Here is a 5,943-nt window from a genome sequence, read left to right as displayed (position 1 = left end):
GACTTCGGACAACTTAATCTCTGTGCCTCAGTTTACTCATCTGTAAAGTGGAGATAATAGTAACTACCTAATAGGTTGTTATAAAGACCAAATACTTAATATCTATAATGTGCTTAGGAAAGTACCTGACATATAGTACGTACTTAATAAATACTTTGATTTGCCTGTTAGTTACTAACAAATGAAGTTGAGGATTTCTAAGTAAAAATCTAGGTTTCTGGGATTTTTTTTTTTTTCTTTTCTTTTGTAATGCCTAGTAACCCTGGCTGGAATTCTTGCAATGCTGCAATTGGCTGGAATGGAGTAGCAGTTGCCCAGTTAAGGTGGAGCACAAATCTCCAGGTGCCCACGTGTTCTTTTGGGGCATATTTTACATCAGCTGCACTCAGAGCAGGCATTTTCCTCTCAATTTGCACAAAGAGACGGGGTAGGCTAGTGGGCCGCCCTGGGGGAGGTAGCAAACACATGGGCATCAAGAAATGTCTTTAGGAGGGAGAATGCAAGTGGTTATCTGGGACACTGATATGTCATGTTCAATTTGGAGCTATAGCCCAGACTGTAGAGTGTGGTGATTCTGAGCCTCACATCTTTAGTAAAATCTGCTGCACACAGAGTTTGAGGTTAACGGTGCAGTATTTTTTGAGAAATGAAGGAATGAGGTGGTCCAGCAAGGAACAAAAATAGTGGTGAAAACAGAGTGAAGACAGAAATTTTTTTACGTGTCCAGAGGACTGATGAGTCCCTTGAAAAATCTTAGGAGCTTTTTTTGAGGGTGGTCACCAGAGAATGTGGAATAGAGGCTAGAGTCATTCTATTTGAATAATCAGGAAAGCATGACTCTCTAAGGCTGGAAATAGTGGCAATCTCTTGAGGCAGACTTTTGGGTTATAGACTCATGCACATTAAGGAAGGAGAGCAGAAAATCAGACTACAGTATTGGCAACTTTGTAATTTCCTTTTATCTCAGTGTATCCCGAACCATGTCATTATTCTTTTACCTCAGCAATTCTCAAGGAGGGGAGAGGTCATATCAGAATCAAACCATACAAAAAAAAAAAAGAATCAAACCATACAGGTGCTTCTTCAAGCCACACAGGTGTATCAGTCAGGGATTGGGTGAGGAAACACAACCACTTCCAGTGTTTAGATCAGAATGGATTCAGTACAAATATTAGTGAGCAATAACCAAATCCCTGGGTGGGTGGGAGGAGCAGGCTCAAGGGGGGCCATTACCTCTGTCACCCTTAAGAAGGTTGAGTTCTAGGACATACTTGTCTTGCTACAATCCAGGTAGCAAGGGACCAGAAAGCTGGGACCACAGGGCTGCTGCCACCACACTAACCTGGACACCGGAATGTGGAATTCTGCCATTGTTGCCTCTACAATTTCCTCTCAACATCCTTGAGCCTGGGGACTGGATATTGGCATCTTACGGCTTTGTTTGCCAGAAGCAAACAGCCCAAAGCAACAAGAATATGGCATGATCTCCACCTCACTTCCACTTTGCAAATCTCGTAGAAATGCCTCTAAGTGGCAGGACCTAATTTGTACCCAGAATCCTAGCTGCGTGCAATCTGGGATGTAAGTGTAGCTCTATTTTCTCAGCGTCTGTAGCAGAGGAAGGACCACTGGTGTAAATGCTGCGGGCCCATCAACCACATCCAGCATAGAGATTCCAGTATGTCACCTCAAGAAATCATCGTCTCTGTTATGGGCAGAGTTATTTTTGCCCTCCCTGGGGTCCACGTCCCATTCTAATAATAGTCCTTCAGATTTCCTTGGGAGAATCACCTCTCCCACTTGCAACCCCTGTGGTTGGGTGAGGCTGATCCCAGACCCCAATCCCAGGAGAGGTACATGTACTAGCCCTGGGCAACTAGTGTACTCCATTTCCTGCTCTTGTTCAGCGTGTAATCCCTCAGAGAATATTTGAAGGGATGTGATATCATATCCCTGGAGACATCAGAAAGAGAAAGGACAGTCATTTATGTTGGACTGTTGAGACATTTACCAGCCTAGAAGCTGGGAGCAGAATACTGACTCATTGTCTCTTTCTGCTGTACGATTTGGCAATTGTCTGGCCTGGGTGATACAGATGAGCAAATCCTTCACAGACATCTTTCAGTTTCAAACTATCTACAAAGAAAACAATCCTGATTTCAAATATTCTGCCCTTTAATTAAATGAAGCATTAGATCACAACCTCAATAATATTTGAAAAATGTTGCCCCCATAACACCTTCAGACTCAGCCTAATTTTCCCCCAACACACACACACACACACACACACACACACACACACACACACACACACACATTCTAGCTCTACCTCTCACTTTCTCTTACTTCATTCTTCCTAGGTTGGGATCTGCATTCCTCAGCACCAACATCCACACAAGCTGGGTCACTTATCTTTCCAGGAATTAAACACAAGGACACAAAACTAAAAGGAGGAAGGAGAGGCAGAGAAGAGTGATCTGTTTAAGAAGTTCCTGGTCACTATATGTACCTGGAGACACAAACTTGCTTTCCATGGGGTCCAGTCCTGTTTGGCTGAGGGCCTGGGCAGTCTGTAGTGGAAACAGCTGTGAATGACACCAGAGGTCTGGCTCCAAACCTGCACAGACAAGGGACCCTGGGTAATCTCTGTGGGTCTCTGTTTCTCACTTATAAAATGAATAGGTTGGACTCATTTATTTTCTCGTTTTGATGGTTTACAGTCACATATTGAGTCAGCGTTTGATTTGAGGGTAAGATCACACAAGGCATGACAGTTTGCTTTAGAAATACCCCATTTGTAAAGAAGACAAACAGTATTATAGAAAAGCAAGAGCTCTGAGTTAGGAGTCAGGAAACCTGGGCTGCATCATAAACTGAGTATCACTGGGCAAGTCGCCGGGCTCCTCTGTGCTATAAAGGGAGAGGCTTGGAGCAGGTGGTATCTAATGGCCTTTATAGCTCTGAGGTCCTATATGAGCCCACGATTGAAAAGTCATCAAGAAGGTATCAGCTTTAATGTTTCACTGAGAAGTAAATCAGAAGGGAAAGTGAATGCCCTCAGCTGGGGGAAGAGGTTTGATGGCCTCCTGCGTACATGGGAGGCTTCCCTGCTGTTTGTCCCTGCCTCACTCCCAATGTCCAGATTTAAGGGCGGATCTGGCACATCTGAGTCCCGAAGCCAGCTAAATGAGCAGGACCTTGAGTTCTGCTGAGTCCTCCCATGGCTAGAGTCCAAGGGTTGAAGACCAGACTTTCTCAACCACTTATCAGGGGCCCATTAGTGGCCCAGCCCAAGTGGCTACTTGGCAGTGAACTTTGGTTGATCTATTAAGTGCCCCAGAAGTGCCACTTTGGCTGGCACCTGCCAGGCCCCACACCACAGGGGACTTGTGACCTCGAAGTCTGGCTGCAGTGAAGGTCAGTAAAGGGCAACCATCCTTGGAGATTTTCCAGGCTGAGCCACTTCAGGGAGGTATCACAGGGGCAAGGACCACTTCTGAAAAGAACATGGAGTAAGGAAGCCTGGTGGGAACAGAACAGGGGCCTGGGGGAGGAAGCAGAGGCTACAAGGGATGGGGAACAAGGGTGGGGAATTCTGGATTTAACGCCAGAGGAAGAGCAGGGCTTGGGCTAAGTGAAATGAAAAGACGTATGAAGTCCCAGAAATTGATTCCAGTGCAGGTAGATCTTTATGTGAATAACAGATTAAAATGTGTAAAATAGCATTCCAAGTAGCCTAATTACATACACTACCTTTCACTGTTTGTTTCCCCTGATTTTAAAAGTAATGTAATTTAAGGTAAAAAATACAGAAAAGAGTAACCAAGAAAAGAAAATAATCTCACCACCTAGTGATAACCACTATTAATATGTTGGTGTGTTTCCTTCTGGTCTTTTATGTGTATGTACACAATATAAATTTTAAAGGGATGATACTATATAAGATTTTTTCTAATCTGCTTTTTTCACCGGGCATCATATCATGAATATTTTTTTCTTCTCAGTCAATACTGATTCTTGCCATCATTTTTAATGACTGCATGACGTTTGATCATACAGATGTACTATTTTTTATTTAACAATCCTTTATCATTAGATATTTAAATCATGTCTATTTTTAACTATTATACACATACTTCTTTGAATCTCCTGGCACATACATCCTTGCATATCTGTCCAATTATTTCCTTAAGGTAAATTCCCAAAAGTGGAGGTGCTCGGTCAAAGTGTGATATACATATTGACATGTTGACATATTTCTTTACCACCAGTGTCCGATGCTTGACCAACTTTTTTTGGGAGGGCCAGGATTTATTTATTTATTTATTTATTTATTTGGCTGCACGAGCCGCTGTGGCACTCGGAATCTTTGTTGCCTTGTGTGGGATCTTTAATTGCGGCACGCAGGCTCTTTTAGTTGTGGCATGTGGGCTCTTTTAGTTGCGGCATGTGGGATCTAGTTCCCTGACCAGGGATCGAACCTGGGCCCCCTGCTTTGGGAGCACGGAGTCTTAACCACTGGACCACCAGGGAAGTCCCCATGCTTGATCACCTTTGAGTTAACAGCTTTGCACTTTTTGTATTAAGACCATGAATTCTTTAACATCAGAATTACACAAGTTTTATCCTTTGACCCCGTAATTTCACTTCTGAGAAAATGTTTAAAGAAAATATCTAAATCACATACACATAAAGTACTTATGTAGATAGATTGATTCATAGGTGAATGACAGATTGTGGGGAGCAGGGGCTGTCTGAATAAAGTAGTTGTTTGGGGCAATCATTATTGTCCCTGTGGACTGGAAAGGGCAACATTAAGTGTGTCAAAGCCTTCTCCCCATCTTTGCTCACTGAGGGAGGAGGGGCAGGCAATTACTCCTAGTTTCTTGGATGGTGCCACCATTGTGCCAAGGGTGGACCACCTGCTTATACCGCTCTCTCTACCCTCAGCCTCCAGAACCTCCCCTCACCTTCCTTAATGACATCAGGCCTTGGTTCATACACACCTGCTCCACCCTGTCTGTCAAAGGTCACCAGTGATATGTACCCAAGTATTTTTGCAGCATTATCATGAGGCAGGATGATGATTTAAGATGATAACTGGTATGTTCTTTCCCTTCCTCAAAATCCCGTTTAGTCTAAGACCACCATCCCTCCTTTGGGGTTGTGAGACTTGAGGGCACCCAGAGGAAAAGAGTCAACAAAATGTCAGCTTTTGGGAATTCCCTGGCAGCCCAGTGGTTAGGACTCAGCACTTTCACTGCTGTGGGCCCAGGTTCAATCCCTGGTCCGGGAACTAAGATCCTTCATGCCCTGTGGTGCAGCAAAAAAAAAAAAAAAGTTAGGCTTTTAGGGACTTCTCTGGTGGCACAGTGATTAAGAATCTGCCTGCCCATGCAGGGGACACAGGTTTGAGCCCTGGTCCCACATGCCGCAGAGCAACTAAGCCTGTGTGCCACAACTACAGAGCCCATGTGTTAAAACTACTGAAGCCTGCATGCCTAGAGCCCGTGCTCCACAACAAGAGAAGCCACTGCAATGAGAAGCCCGCACACCACAAGGAAGAGTAGCCCCCGCTGGCCACAACTAGAGAAAGCCCGCACGCAGCAATGAAGACCCAACGCAGCCAAAAATAAATAGATAAATAAATAAATTTATTATTTTTAAAAAAAGACCTTATTAGAGAGGGAGGACAGGTGGAGAGTTTGAAGAGGAAACAAAACAACAGGAACTGTGTATCTGACCCCATCTGAAGTTCAGTAAACCCCCTCTATTGATTCCTAGGCAAGGCTTAGGCAGGCAACAAATAAGCTTTACAGGCAAATCTCCCACCGTTATGTGCAGACACTATGGAGTAGAAATGACAGCTTTGCACGTCTAGGCTTGGGACCAGAAGCAGTTTCTCCCAGCTTCTACACCCTACTCTTGGTAGGGGTAGGGGGT

At 44.3% G+C, this 5,943-nt stretch overlaps 1 non-coding gene across 1 annotated transcript; it reads right to left on the bottom strand.

The window, feature by feature from the left end:
• Positions 1–4,460: 4,460 nt before the first annotated feature.
• On the bottom strand, positions 4,461–4,533 carry TRNAW-CCA (transfer RNA tryptophan (anticodon CCA)). Its single transcript has one exon. It is a non-coding gene; the product is annotated as a tRNA-Trp (tRNA).
• Positions 4,534–5,943: the final 1,410 nt, after the last annotated feature.

This window comes from Eschrichtius robustus, chromosome 20, assembly GCF_028021215.1.
Source record: "Eschrichtius robustus isolate mEscRob2 chromosome 20, mEscRob2.pri, whole genome shotgun sequence".
NCBI classification, from domain to species: Eukaryota; Metazoa; Chordata; class Mammalia; order Artiodactyla; family Eschrichtiidae; genus Eschrichtius; species Eschrichtius robustus.
Note: the sequence above shows the minus strand (reverse complement) of the source record. Positions and strands in the feature narration are given on the sequence as shown.